The sequence below is a fragment of the Phocoena sinus genome, chromosome 14 (assembly GCF_008692025.1).
Source record: "Phocoena sinus isolate mPhoSin1 chromosome 14, mPhoSin1.pri, whole genome shotgun sequence".
Classification (NCBI taxonomy): domain Eukaryota; kingdom Metazoa; phylum Chordata; class Mammalia; order Artiodactyla; family Phocoenidae; genus Phocoena; species Phocoena sinus.
The window spans coordinates 84,855,083-84,870,168 of NC_045776.1; the positions used below are offsets into that span (position 1 = coordinate 84,855,083).

The 15,086-nt window shown below is 40.6% G+C and overlaps 1 protein-coding gene across 1 annotated transcript in view; it reads left to right on the plus strand.

Moving 5' to 3' along the window:
- TMEM132B (transmembrane protein 132B) overlaps nucleotides 1-15,086 on the plus strand; it is a 386,360-nt gene that overhangs the window by 327,675 nt on the left and 43,599 nt on the right.

The following is a 15,086-nucleotide window of genomic DNA, read 5'->3' on the forward strand; positions in this document are numbered from 1 at the left end:
GGGACTCACCTTACGTTTTTGTTTTTGTTTTCAATTTCTGCCCATTTTCTAGTGTCTGAAGACAGTTGTTTCATGTATTTTGTCTGATTTTCTAGTTATAGCGGATGGAGCAGTTCTGGGTCATGAGTGGAAACAGAAGCCCAGGAATTAAGCTTTGATGAGTGAGGTAGATCAAAAGCAAGTAAAGGAGTAGAAAATTTCCAAATTGTGGTAATTCCTATAAAATAAGATAATGTGTAGAAATAATGCAAGGGAGAGAGGAATCAAAAAAGACCCTCCCTCTCAGTACTAATGAGCTAGAATACGCAAATCGCTCAGCATTCTACTGGCATGGAGTGTTTATGATTTTAATATTGATATTATTCTTTTTTTAACATCTTTATTGGAGTATAATTGCTTTACAATGGTGTGTTAGTTTCTGCTTTATAACAAAGTGAATCAGTTATACATATACATATGTTCCCATATCCCCTCCCTCTTGCGTCTCCCTCCCTCCCACCCTCCCTATCCCACCCCTCTAGGTGGTCACAAAGCACCGAGCTGATCTCCCTGTGCTATGCGGCTGCTTCCCACTAACTATCTACCTTACGTTTGGTAGTGTATACATGTCCATGCCACTCTCTCACTTTGTCACAGCTTACCCTTCCCCCTCCCCATATCCTCAAGTCCATTCTCTAGTAGGTCTGTGTCTTTATTCCCGTCTTACCCCTAGGTTCTTCATTCTTTTTTAGAATAAATTTTATTTATTTATTTATTTTTGGCTGCATTGGGTCTTCTTTGCTGCGCGCGGGCTTTCTCTAGTTGGGGGGAGCGGGGGCTACTCTTCATCGTGGTGCGCAGGCTTCTCACTGCAGTGGCTTCTCTTGTTGCAGAGCACGGGCTCTAGGTGCGCGGGCTTCAGTAGTTGTGACGCGCGGGCTCAGTAGTTGTGGCTCGCGGTTCTAGAGCGCAGGCTCAGTAGTTTTGGCACGTGGGCTTAGTTTCTCTGCAGCATGTGGGATCTTCCCGGACCAGGGCTCGAACCCGTGTCCCCTGCATTGGCAGGCAGATTCTTAACCACTGCGCCACCAGGGAAGTCCCATCACCTTGATATTATTCTTAATAAGCAGAATAGCACAGTGGATAAGGGCACAGACTCTAGAGTGAGACTTTCTGGGTTTTAGTAATATAATTTCTAATAGTACAATGAGATATTTACTATATTAATCAAATATATAGTGATATAAATTCTGGTGTGCTTTTTTGTGCCTCCACATTCTCATCTGTAAAATGGGGATGATAAGAGTTCCTCCTCATAGATTCACTCTCAGAATTAAACGAACAAAGCTATGTAAGGTGTACATGTTACCGAGTCCAAGCTCCTACTACTCACCACACGACAAATCAATAAGTAGAGAGAGACGAATTGTTGGGGCAAGGACTAGAGACCTTGCTGGAAAGCCAGCAGACTGAGAAGGCGGTGGACAAGTGTCCCAAAGAACCATCTTACCTGAGTTAGAATTCAGGCTTCTTTTATATTAAAAGAGCAGGTGGTGTGGTTAGTTGTTACAGATTTCTTGGTGTCAGACTCCTTTGTTCTGGCAGCTGTATCTGCAAGAATGTATCTATAAATGTATCTATAAAACTCCAATGGGATAAATGTTATTCTCTGTTCTGCAACTTTTTATCTCTATGTGAATGGGAAAGTATTACACCTTTAAAGGTCAGAGCCTTGAGAATGGGCTCTCCTGTGTATTTTAGGCTAGAGGCAGCATTCTTAACTTGTAGCAAAAGCATTAGAATACAGAGGTTAAAGTAAAAGGAACAGATTCCGTATGGTCCGATTTGTTCTTCCCTATTACATACATGGAGCCCACACATCGAAAGTATTCCACAGAGCCTGCTAATTTTTGTTGCTTTTCGATTACTTTTATGCCCAACCATGCCTTGAGCTGAACAAGCGTTTTTAGCTGTGTTGAGCTCTACTGGGAAGACTTGGTGGGTATGACCATGTTGAGAACCCTGGTGGGTGCACCCCATTTCCAGGGGCATTTTGCCCACTGTCCCAGCATGTGACAATGATCCTCCGATCTGGAGCTGGGCGGGATCAGCTGCAGGTGAACGGGCCCAGGGTGCAAAGGTGGAGAGGGCTGGCCTGGGGCAGGTGAGTCCTTCAGCACGTGCACTGAGCCACTTTTGTTCGTTTGTAGCAGAAAGCGCTGTGACTCACAAGCTCCAGGTCTTTTTTTCCCTCTCTTTCCCGTTGCCTCTGTCCCTGTCTTCCTTCCTGCCAATCATGGCCTGGCTTCATTTCTTGACTCGCTGGCTCTCTGCCTTTCCCCCCCATTTGTCCGTGTCCCTGTGTCCTCTCACCCAATCTGTCTTTCTCTCTCTATCTCCCTGTCTGTTTCATGCTCTCTGTCTCTTTCTCTCTGTGTAGGGCCCTAAGTTCTCAGTGTTTCTTTCTCTCTCTTTTGGACCAGAAGCTCTTCCTCTCCCTCCCCTTCCCTTCTTCCTCTCCATCTCTCTCTCTCCCTCCCCATCTCCCTCCCTCTCTCTCCCTTTCTTCTCCATCCTTCCACACATGGGGTCTGACTTAAGCATTGAGAATCAGCCCAACGCCTCCAGCCAAGCATCTAACCCGTCATTGCACTCATCAAAGCACCAGCCAGTTCACAGTCACTGCACAGGAGGGCTTAGCCATATTAAAATAAAGTTATTATCGTGGGCTTGGGTTTCAACAGAGCTGAGCTTTTCCTCGGGAACAATTTCTCTCATTAGTACCATCAGATCTGGTTTCGATTTTAATTGAACCGATGTCACTTGCTTTCTGAGTCTCTGGCAACTGAAAATTGTGTTAAATTTTAATTTACTTCAAGCTGGATGAGAAGTTGTCACCCCCCTTCCCCAGACAACAAAAAACACTATTTACAGGTTACAGTTGTAATTAAGGAAGTGCTAATAGTTAAGTAGAGGAATGAATTGGAGAAAACACGTATAATTATGATTCAGCGTTGGAGCTCAGAGGTGTGGATAAACTGGACCCACCTGAATTGGGGGAAGCAGAGGAAACAGGAATGCCTGGGAGTGGAATTTAATTTCTGTGGGTTCTGTCGCTCTGCCTCTCCACCTTTCACATTGCCTCTGTGACTGTCTCTGTGTGTCTCAGCTTCTTGTGCTCTGTTGTTCTCTCTGCCCCTGTCTCACGCTGTCTCTGTCTGACTGGCGTTTGTCAAACTTGTGTGTTTTCTTTGTCTTCCCCCCTCTCTGTTTTGCTCTGTTCTAAAGCTGTGTGTTCTCTGTCTTTGACTCTCACATCACAGTTGGATGGCTTCAGCTACGTTTGAGATCTTAACTGCATCCCAGGCAGTGCGGGGGTCACAGGAAGAAAAGAAACCTGGTCCCTGTCCCCATGGAGTTCAGTCTCTTCATGGCTTTCATTGGCCCAGCCTTCGTTCCCTGTAGAACCTCCCTTCCTACAGAGAGGTGTAGGGACTCACCCATGGATAGCCTGTCGTGTCGGCCCTGGAGATAAATTTGACTTTAAGGCCCATTGCACAGCCATCTTTCCTGTGTGTGACCCCTAATCATGTCCATTAAGGAGCATTTTCCCCCTCATGCTCGTGGTTACCCACAGTGATGGGCCTGCCCAGGGCACTGGTGATGCCTGATGGAAACTCCTTCCGAATAACTTCTGCTTCTTCCCTCAAAGCTAAGACGTCTGGATAGGATTTTCGCAGTACTATCCTGTTTGAGAAAACTTTCCTCGTGTTATTCAAGGATTCATAAAGAGCTGAGTTTTGAAATCACTTACTGCTTTGTGTATAATAAATGACCAGAATCCAAAAATAACTACCCAGAGAGAAAGAACTGGGCTGACTGCAGTTATATAATACAAACAGTGGGACTGAGAGCCATTATTTCAGTTGGAGCCAACATCTTGCTTATGTCTGAGCGAAGTTTACAGCTGTCTTGCAGATCCAGAACTTCACAGGCTGGGGGACAGTCTGGAGTGGAACATACCAGAAGCCACATGTGGTCATGGCTTGGGGCTTGGGGACTACTTGGCCATCTCTACTAAAATGTAATCCTCACATTTGTAAAACGTCTTTTTATCGGTTTTAAAATCAAAGCCTCTACAAATCTATCATATCCTTAGAACTTTTGAGTGAGACCAAGTAGATTGTTAGGTCCATTTTACCAGTGAGAGGCTGGGAGGAGAGCTAGCACGGCAGCCAGGGCAGCGGGCTTGGATCCACACCCTGGCTGGGCGGCTTAGCAGAAGAGTGATTCTGGCCAGATTAAGGAATCCTTGTCAGTTTTGGTTCCCCCGTTCGTAAAATGAGAATGAAACTAGTAATCCTTCAATAGGGATGTTTGAGGATTAAATGAGATTAGTAAAACCAATTAATATTTATCAAGACATACCAGGCCCCGTTCTGTACTGCTTTTTTTGTTGTTAGATGTTAATTCATATTATACTGTATTTATTATAATTATTCATTATTAACAGGTAATGCATGTAAATCACTTAGCATGGTACCAGACACTTATCTAAGTGTTTAAGGAATTGTCATGAATTACGTTCAGTAGGGACGTACCATATCTTCTATCTTTGTTCATTTATTCATTGATTTGCTTTTATTGTAGGTTCTTTTGGTTCTTCATGTGATTTAAAAATTTCCCATGAACCTGAATAAATGCATTTGCCAAATACTTCCACCGAAATTCCCCAGATGTTAACATCTTCTCTACACAAACACACATTATTACTGTTTTTATGAAATGTTTGAGAGTTGTACACACAATGATCCTTTACCTGTACATACTTCAGTGTGAATTGCCCCCAAGCCCTTCCGTAAGTAGAGTGAAATTATCAAAATCAGGAAATTAATACTGGTACTAAGATTTATGTCATCCCCAGACCTTGTTCAAACTTCATCGATTGTCCCACCAACAGTCATGAAAGCCAAAGGAAAGTATTTTTTCTCGTTTGAGGATCTGATCTAGGATCACACACACCTTTGTTATGTCTCTTATTCCTCTTTGATCTGGAGGTTTCTCAGTCCTTGTCTTTCAGGCTATGATGTACTTGAAATGTACAGACCAACGCTTTTGTAGAATGCCCCATAATTTAGGTTTGTCTGATGTTTCTTCGTTATGAGAGTCCCTTTTTTTGTTGGGGGTGGTGAGGGAGAACACTTCAGAAAATGTTATATCCTCTTTCAGGACATGTGATGCCTCTTTATCCCATTACTAGTGGCTTTATCTTTGATCACGTGGATAATGTGATGCATGCTAGCTTTTGGTACCATAAAGTTACTGTCTTTTCTCTTTGAAATTAATAAGTCTCTTGCACAAAGGTACGCTGACACTCTACAAATATCCTCCTTCTTATCGTACTTTTAATCACTAGCAGCGTCCATAATGATCCCTGCCTGAAACAATTATAGTCATAAATGGTGGCTGCCAGATGACGGTATTCTAATTTCATCATTCTGTCTTACATTTATTAGTTGGAATTCTACCCGAAGAATGAAGTTTTCTTTCTCCTCTGTTCGTTTGTTTGTATCAGTATGGACTCAGAAGCTTATTGTGTATCACATATAATATATTATATATCTTATGTTATATTATTAGCACTTACAGTTATTTGTAGTGTTGTAAAATTGTCCCAGGTTGGCCAGTGGGAGCTCCTTCAAGCTGTCTCCTGGGTCCTTTTGACACCTGTTCGAGCACTTTGTTACCTTCTGGGTCCACAATATATTTTAGGCTCTTTATCTTGTACTTTCTGGCCCTCGGCCCTGGAATCAGCCATTTCTCTAAGGAGCTCTGTTTCCTTTCTTAGAGAATGGTGTTTAGAACTAAAATCTGGGTCTAGGTGTGCTGATTACTAAGGCACCATTGTCTGTATCTAAGCCCTCTCAGTGAACGGAACTAGGAAAGTACATACATACACACACACACCTACATTTACACACATATAAACACGCCTACACCCACCTTCCCCCAGGAGTTCATGCTGGTGTTTCTAATTCCAACTCATGACCACAGAGTGCACTCTTCTTTCCATTTTTAAACTCACTTCTCTGGCAGTGAGAAACCCGGCTCTCATTAACCAACATATATTACTTGCTCCATCCTAGAACACACTAAAGTAGTTTTGGAATTGCTAACCCATACTGCTGTGGAAAACAACCTAAACAGAATTCAATGTGTTGAAAGTTACTTTTATCTTTAGCCTGAGAGTATGTAGTCAAAATAATACGCTGAAAAGTTACACGCAGACCCACCTCTCAGCTCCCGCGCTGTTGGCCGCGCAGCTTCCAGGTGTCCACGCTCTGGTGACACGGGGCCGGGAGACGCTCTCCTCAGCTCCTTGCCTGGGTGGGCAAGTCAGGCTCTAGGGCCAGCAGAAATCCTCGTTTGAGGGTCCCACCGAGTTCCCCAGTCAGAGTGCTGCAGCTGAGTGGAGCGGCTGCTTGGGACCACTGCTCGGGCGCTACAGAAAGCCTTCTTGGAATCTGACATGTGATCACTTTGGGACCAGTGGCCAGCTGCTCCTGACTTGGCCACATGAAGGCTCAGACTGTCCCAGCCTCTGAACTGCAGAGAACCAAGACTATTAGCGTATCTCTCACCACCATGAATGCAAAGGTATTTCAATTAAGAGTATCAGGAGGACATCTACAAATCCCAGACTGGCATGTGCAAGTTCTGAGGAATGGTGGAATAACCCAATGTATCTGGGGGACCTTTGGAGACAGCTGAGACAGCTACAACAGGGCAGTGGCTGACACCGAACTCATAGCCCATCTTCTCCAGGGTCTTGGTGCTCCGGCCAGCTGTCAGGCCTGAGCCTCTCAGGTGGGAGAGCCAAATTCAGGACATTGGTCCATCAGAGACCTCCCGACCCCACATAATGTCAATCGACGAGAGATCTCCCAGAGATCTCCGTCTCAAAGCTAAGACCCAGCTCCACTCAGTGACCAGCAAGTTCCAGTGCTGGACACCCCATGCCAAACAACTAGCAAGACAGGAACACAACCCCACCCATTAGCAGAGAGGCTGCATAAAATCATAGTAAGTTCACAGACACACACAACACCAGACGTGGTCCTGCCCACCAGAAAGACGAGATCCAGCCTCATCCACCAGAACACAGGCACCAGTCCCCTCCACCAGGAAGCCTACACAACCCACTGAACCAACCTTACCCTCTGGGGACAGACACCAAAAACAACGGGAACTACAAACCTGCAGCCTGTGGAAAGGAGACCCCAAACACAGTAAGTTAAGCAAAATGAGAAGACATAGAAATAAACAGCAGATGAAGGAGCAAGGTAAAAACCCACCAGACCAAACAAATGAAGAGGAAATAGGCAGTCTACCTGAAAAAGAATTCAGAGTAATGACAGTAAAGATGATCCAGAATCTTGGAAATAGAATGGAGAAAATACAAGAAACGTGTAACAATGACCTAGAAGAACTAAAGAGCAAACAAACAATGATGAACAACACAATAAATGAAATAAAAAATTCTCTAGAAGGAATCAATAGCAGAATAACTGAGGCAGAAGAAAGGATAAGTGACCTGGAAGATAAAATAGTGGAAATAACTACCACAGAGCTGAATAAAGAAGAAAGAATGAAAAGAATTGAGGACAGTCTCAGAGACCTCTGGGACTACATTAAATGCACCAACATTCGAATTATCGGGGTCCCAGAGGAAGAAGAGAAAAAGAAGGGGACTGAGAAAATATTTGAGGAGATTATAGTTGAAAAATTCCCTAATATGGGAAAGGAAATAGTCAATCAAGTGGAGGAAGCACAGAGAGTCCCATACAGGATAAACCCAAAGAGAAACAGGCCAAGACACATATTAATCAAACTGTCAAAAATTAAATACAAAGAAAAAATATTAAAAGCAGCAAGGGAAAAGCAACAAATAACATACAAGGGAATCCCCATAAGGTTAACAGCTGATCTTTCAGCAGAAACTCTGCAAGCCAGAAGGGACTGGCAGGACATATTTAAAGTGATGAAAGGGAAAAACCTACAACCAAGATTACTCTACCCAGCAAGGATCTGATTCAGATTTGACGGAGAAATTAAACCCTTTATAGACAAGCAAAAGCTAAGAGAATTCAGCACCACAAAACCAGCTTTACAACAAATGCTAAAGGAACTTCTCTAGGCAGGAAACGCAAGAGAAGGAAAACACCTACAATAAGAAACCCAAAACAATTAAGAAAATGCTAATAGGAACGTACATATTGATAATTACCTTAAATGTAAATGGATTAAATGCTCCAACCAAAAGACATAGACTGGCTGAATGGATACAAAAACAAGACCCGTATATATGCTGTCTACAAGAGACCCACTTCAGACCTAGGGACACATACAGACTGAAAATGAGGGGATGGAAAAAGATATTTCATGCAAATGGAAATCAAAAGAAAGCTGGAGTAGCAATTCTCATATCAGACAAAATAGACTTTAAAATAAAGACTATTACAAGAGACAAAGAAGGACACTCCATAATGATCAAGGGATCAATCCAAGAAGAAGATATAACAATTGTAAATATTTATGCACCCAACATAGGAGCACCTCAATACCTAAGGCAAATGCTAACAGCCATAAAAGGGGAAATCGACAGTAACACAATCATAGTAGGGGACTTTAACACCCCTCTTTCACCAATAGACAGAGCATCCAAAATGGAAATAAATAAGGAAACACAAGCTTTAAATGACACATTAAGCAAGATGGACTTAATTGATATTTATAGGACATTCCATCCAAAAACAACAGAATACACTTTCTTCTCAAGTGCTCATGGAACATTCTCCAGGATAGATCATATCTTGGGTCACAAATCAAGCCTTGGTAAATTTAAGAAAATTGAAATCGTTTCAAGTATCTTTTCCAACCACAACGCTGTAAGACTAGATATCAATTACATGAAAAAAACTGTAAAAGATACAAACATATGGAGGCTGAACAATACACTACTACATAACCAAGATATCACTGAAGAAATCAAAGAGGAAATCAGAAAATACCTAGAAACAAATGACAATGAAAATACAATGACCCAAAACCTGTGCGACGCAGCAAAAGCAGTTCTAAGCGGGAAGTTTATAGCAATACAATCCTACCTCAAGGAACAAGAAACGTCTCAAATAAACAACCTAACCTTACACCTAGAGCAATTAGAGAAAGAAGAACAAAAAACCCCAAAGTTAGCGGAAGGAAAGAAATCATAAAGATCAGATCAGAAATAAATGAAGAAAACGATAGCAAAGGTCAATAAAACTAAAAGCTGGTTCTTTGAGAAGATAAACAAAATTGATAAACCATTAGCCAGACTCATCAAGAAAAAAAGGGAGAAGACTCGGACCAATAGACTTAGAAATGAAAAAGGAGAAGTAACAACTGACACTGCAGAAATACAAAGGATCATGAGAGATTACTACAAGCAACTATATGCCAATACTATGGACAACCTGGAAGAAATGGACAAATTCTTAGAAAAGCACAACCTTCCAAGACTGAACCAGGAAGAAATAGAAAATGTAAACAGACCAGTCACAAGCACTGAAATTGAAATAGTGATTAAAAATCTTCCAACAAACAAAAGCCCAGGACCAGATGGCTTCACAGGCGAATTCTATCAAACATTTAGAGAAGAGCTAACACCTGTCCTTCTCAAACTCTTCCAAAATATAGCCGAGGGAAGAACACTCCCAAGCTCATTCTACGAGGCCACCATCACCCTGATACCAAAACCAGACAAAGATGTCACAAAAAAAAAGAAAACTACAGGCCAATGTCACTGATGAACATAGATGCAAAAACCCTCAACAAAATACTAGCAAACAGAATCTAACAGCACATTAAAAGGATCATACACCCTGATCAAGTGGGGTTTATCCCAGGAATGCAAGAATTCTTCAATATATGGAAAGTAATCAATGTGATACACCATATTAACAAATTGAAGGAGAAAAACCATATGATCAACTCAATAGATGCAGAAAAAGCTTTTGACAATATTCAACACTGATTTATGATAAAAACCCTCCAGGAAGTAGGCATAGAGGGAACTTATCTCAACATAATAAAGGCCATATATGACAAACCCAATATCATTCTCAATGGTGAAAAACTGAAAGCATTTCCTCTAAGATCAGGAACAAGACAAAGTTGCCCACTCTTACCATTATTCAATGCAGTTTTGGAAGTTTTAGCCGCAGCATTCAGAGGAGAAAAAGAAGTAAAAGGAATCCAAGTCAAAAAAGAAGTAAAACTGTCTCTGTTTGCAGATGACATGATCCTATACATAGAGAATCCTAAAGATGCTACCAGAAAACTACTAGAGCTAATCAATGAATTTGGTAAAGTAGCAGGATACAAAATTAATGCACAAAAATCTCTTGCATTCCTATACACTAATGACAAAAAATCTTAAGGAGAAATTAAGGAAACACTCCCATTTACCACTGCAACAAAAAAAACGAAATACTGAGGGATAAACCTACCTAAGGAGACAAAAGACCTGTATGCAGAAAACTATAAGACACTGATGAAAGAAATTAAAGATGATAAAAACAGATGGAGAGATATATCATGTTCTTGGATTGGAAGAATCAATATTATGAAAATGACTCTACTACCCAAAGCAATCTACAGATTCAGTGCAATCCCTATCAAACTACCAATGGCATTTTTCACAGAACTACAACAAAAAATTTCACAATTTGTATGGAAACACAAAAGACCCCGAATAGCAAAAGGAATCTTGAGAAGGAAAAATGGAGCTGGAGGAATCAGGTTCCTTGACTTTCGACTACACTACAAAGCTACAGTAATCAAGACAGTATGGTACTGGCACAAAAGCAGAAATATAGATCAATGGAACAGGATAGAAAGCCCAGAGATAAACCCATGCACATATGGTCAACTTATCTTTGATAAAGGAGGAAAGAATATACGATGGAGAAAAGACAGCGTCTTCAATAAGTGGTGCTGGGGAAACTGGACATTTACATGTAAACGAATGAAATTAGAACACTTCCTAACACCATACACAAAAATAAACTCAAAATGGATTAAAGACCTAAATGTAAAGCCAGACACTACAAAACTCTCAGTGGAAAACATAGGCAGAACACTCTATGACATAAATCACAGCAAGATCCTTTTTGACCCACCTCCTAGAGAAAGGGAAATAAAAATAAACAAATGGGACCTAATGAAAATTCAAAGCTTTTGCACAGAAAAGGAAACCATAAACAAGACAAAAAGACAACCCTCAGAATGGGGGAAAATATTTGCAAACTAAGCAACTGACAAAGGATTAATCTCCAAAATATACAAGCAGCTCATGCAGCTCAATATCAAAAAAACAAACAACCCAATCCAAAAATGGGCAGAAGACCTAAACAGGCATTTCTCCAAAGAAGATATACAGATTGCCAACAAACACATGAAAGAATGCTCAACATCACTAATCATTAGAGAAATGCAAATCAAAACTACAATGAGGTATCACCTCACACTGGTCAGAATGGCCATCATCAAAAAGTCTACAAACAAGGCTTCCCAGGTGGCACAGTGGTTCAGAGTCCGCCTACCGATGCAGGGGACATGGGTTCGTGCTCCGGTCCGGGAAGATCCTACATGCCGTGGAGTGGCTGGGCCCGTGAGCCATGGTCATTGAGCCTGCACGTCCAGAGCCTGTGCTCCGCAATAGGAGAGGCCACAACAGTCTGTTGCCCAAAAAAGTCTACAAACAGTAAATGCTGGAGAGGGTGTGGAGAAAAGGGAACCCTCTTGCACTGTTGGTGGGAGTGTAACTTGATACAGCCACTATGGAGAACAGTATGGAGGTTCCTTAAAAAACTAAAAATAGAGCTACATACTACCCAGCAATCCCACTACTGGGCATATACCCTGAGAATACCATAAATCAAAAAGAGTCATGTACCACAATGTTCACTGCAGCACTATTTACGATAGCCAGGACATGGAAGCAACTTAAGTGTCTATCAACAGATGAATGGATAAAGAAGATGTGGCACATATATACAATGGAATATTACTCAGCCATAAAAAGAAACGAAATTGAGTTATTTGTAGTGAGGTGGATAGACCTAGAGTCTGTCATACAGAGTGAAGTAAGTCAGAAAGAAAAACAAATACTATATGCTAACACATATATATGGAATGTAAAAAAAAAAGTTCTGAAGAACCTAGCGGCAGGACAGGAATAAGGATGCAGACATGGAGAGTGGACTTGAGGACATGGGGAGTGGGAAGGGTGGGATGGGATGAGGTGAGAGAGTGGCATGGACATATATACACTACCAAGTGTAGAATGGATGGCTGGTGGGAAGCAGCTGCATAGCACAGGGAGATCAGCTCGGTGCTTTGTGACCACCTAGCGGGGTGGGATAGGGAGTGTGGGAGGGAGACGCAAGAGGGAAGTGATATGGGGATATGTATGGCTGATTCACTTTGTTATACAGCAGAAGCTAACACACCATTGTAGAGCAATTATACTCCAATAAAGATGTTGAAAAAAAAGGTAACATGCTACCCCTAGATTTTCATAGCTAAAAACAGTGAACTTTTCTTCTTTTTTTAAACAGTGAGATGAGAAACTTTATTTAAGAAAACATTAGATGTTTTTGTAAGTCCATTAAATTTTCTTTGTGATTTACATGAAAATTCTGTTTCAATGTTTGTACATGGATAAGGAATTTTTTCTTTTAATTGAAGTATAGATGATTTACAATATTGTGTTAGTTTCAGATGTTCAGCAAAGTGATTCAGTTATACATACATATTTTTGGATTCTTTTCCATTATAGGTTATTAAGAGATATTGGATATAGTTCCTTGTGCTGTAGAGTAAATCCTTGTTATTTATCTATTTTATATATAGTGGTGTGCATCTGATAATCCCAAGCTCCTAATTTATCCCTCCCCTCCCCTTTCCCCTTTGGGAACCATAAGTTTGTTTTCTGTGTCTGTGAATCTGTTTCTGTTTTGTAAATAAATTCATTTGTGTTAATTTTTTAAATTCCACATATAAGTGATATCATATAATATTTATCTTTGTATGACTTACTTCACTCATTATGATAATCTCTAGTCCATCCATGTTGCTGCAAATGGCATTATTTCATTCTTTTTTATGGCTGAGTAATATTCCATTGTATATATGTACCACATCTTCTTTATCCATTCATCTGTCAGTGGACACTTAGGTTGCTTCCATGTCTTGGCTATTGTAAATAGTGCTGCTATGAACATTGGTGTGCATGTGTCTTTCCAAATTGGAGTTACAGTCCCACTCCTGGGCATATATCTGAAAAAGACGAAAACTTATTGAATAAATTGGGGACTATTTCCTCTTCTAGTTCATGGAAGAATTTCTGAAAATTGGAGACCGTTTTTCTTTAAGCATTTTTTTAGACTTTACTGGTGAAGCCATGTGGTACTGGACTTCTCTTTGTGGGAAATATTTTGATTTTTACTTCAATCTCTTTGTTATAGGTCTACCAAAATTTGAACTTCTCCTTGAGTCAGTTTTGGTAGTTTGTGTCTCGCTAGGGATTTATTCTTTTGCATCTCGTTTTTAGCATACTATTGCTCTAGTAGGCCTCTATGATTTTTTTGTTCCATAAGCTTGGTCCCTCTTTTATTCCTGATTTTAGAAGTCTGTATTCCATCTCTCTCTCTCTCATCAATCTAACTACAGCTTTGCCCATTTTTAAATCTTTCAAAATAGCTTACTCTTGCTTTATTTTTACTGATTATACTGTTTTCTATTCCTTTTATTTATTTCTACTCTTTCTTATTTCTGCTTGGGTTTGGGTTTAGTTTGCTCTTTTTATTTTATTCCTGGTCCCTGAAGGTGGAAGTCTAGGTTACTGATTTGAGATGTTTCTTCTTTTATTGCACAGGCATTTACAGCTATAAATTTCTGTCTAAGTATGACTTTCTCTGCATCTCATAAGTTTTGGTATGTTGTGGGTTTTTTTCACTCACCTCAAAGCATTTTTCTAATTTCTTTCGTGATTTCTAATTTCTTTTGTGATTTCTTCTCTGAACAATTGGTTGTTTAAAAGGAAGCTTTTACATTTTCACTTGTTTGTGGATTTCCTACATCTCCTCCTCTTATGTCTTTCTACTTTCTTCCCATACTTATTGGAGAAGATACATTTCAGTTGTTGTACTTTTCAACTCCAGAATTTCCATTTGGTTCTTTTTATCATAATTAATCATAATTTATAGCCCTTTACTGGCATTCTGTCTTTGGGGAGACATCTTTCTCATACTTTCCTTTAGTTCTTTAGACATGATTTTTTTTTTTTTTAGTTCTTGGAATGTATTTGAAATAGCTGATTTAAAATCTTTGTCTAGTAGATCCAACATCTGGGCTTCTTCAAGGACAGTTTCTATTGATAGCTTTTGTCCTGTGGCTGGACCATGCTTTTTTGTTTTCTTGCCTGTCTCCTAAATGTGTTGTTGTTGTTGTTGTTGAAAAGTGGACATTTTAAATAATATGAGGTAGCAACTGAAAATTAGATGATGTCCCCTTCCTTGGGTTTGTTTTCATTGTTGTCTGTAGCAGCAGTGGTAGTAGTTTGTTTGTTTAGTGACTTCTGTGAATGAATTCTGTATAGTCTCTCTTCTTTGTTGCACATGGCCACTGATTCTCTGTTTGGTTAGGTTGGCGGTCAGCCAGTGATTGGACAGAGATTTCCTTAGGCATCTGAAATCAATGCATCCCAAACTACCAAGGGTCTCTTTGAGTGTGTTCACACATGCTTTCAATCCTCAGTCAGACATTAGACAGCTCTGCCTTAGCTTTCACTTCCTGCTTCCATAGAACTTCAAGGTCAACCAGAGTTGAGAGCTTAGAGCTTTCTCAGGTCTTCCTTGAGTATGAAGGGGTCCTGGGCATGCACACAGTCCTAAGTATAAGCATGGTCTTATAGATTCCCCAGAATATGTATTAACCTTTCAAAGCCCCCTGGACATTCCATTCCTCATCTTTTCCTGTTAAGCTTTTTGATTAGTCTGTTG